This window comes from Otolemur garnettii, unplaced genomic scaffold (assembly GCF_000181295.1).
Source record: "Otolemur garnettii isolate 467f Iridium unplaced genomic scaffold, OtoGar3 scaffold00050, whole genome shotgun sequence".
NCBI lineage: Eukaryota > Metazoa > Chordata > Mammalia > Primates > Galagidae > Otolemur > Otolemur garnettii.
In genome coordinates, this window is record NW_003852445.1 from 1,200,159 (window position 1) to 1,200,857 (window position 699).

Sequence of the window (699 nt, forward strand, 5' to 3'; positions counted from 1 at the left end):
AAAATGAGACTGTCTCAAAAAAACAAAATCTCTCCCCATCTAGAGGACCCCTTTCTTCCTTTCCATCTAGCTGAAGGGGTTAGACAATTTTCTAAAAAAATTGTGGGGCCTGGCGTGCTTGCCTGTTGTCTCCCTTTCCTTTGAGGGGTCTCTTCCTCACTTAAGAACTATGAATATTTTTTTCTCAGCCCCTTTGTTTCCTGGATTCAGGTTAGAAGTTCCCAGAGAGCAGGGCACAAGGGGGAGCAGAGAGCAAAGGGAGGGTGTTTCCTAGTTAGACTCTGTTCTTCCTCAACCACTGCTCTCATTGATAAAAGGCAACTATAACTGCCCTTCATCATATGACCTGTGTCAAAATACAGGCTTGAGAGTAGAACTAGTTGTTTGGGAAGCCCTGGAGTCAGGCAGGGCTGCCTTCCATCTGCTTCTCTTCATCTGCCCGGCCATACTTGAGTCTGATTTCCCCAAGGACAGCTGGGCTTCCACGGTGCAGTCTCCAAGTCAGGACTGAAGGTCTCGGCTTTCCTCCCTGGAAAATAATGGGGCAGTACTCGAGCTACTCAGCTCCACCAGTCCTGCCCCTCCCCACAGCTGGGCCTGTAACAATCCCCACAGCTGGGCCTGTGACAATACATCTCCAGGGTTGTGGGTCTCGCTCTGCAGATCCTTAGCCCAGGCTGAGTAAAGGAGGGTGTGAGT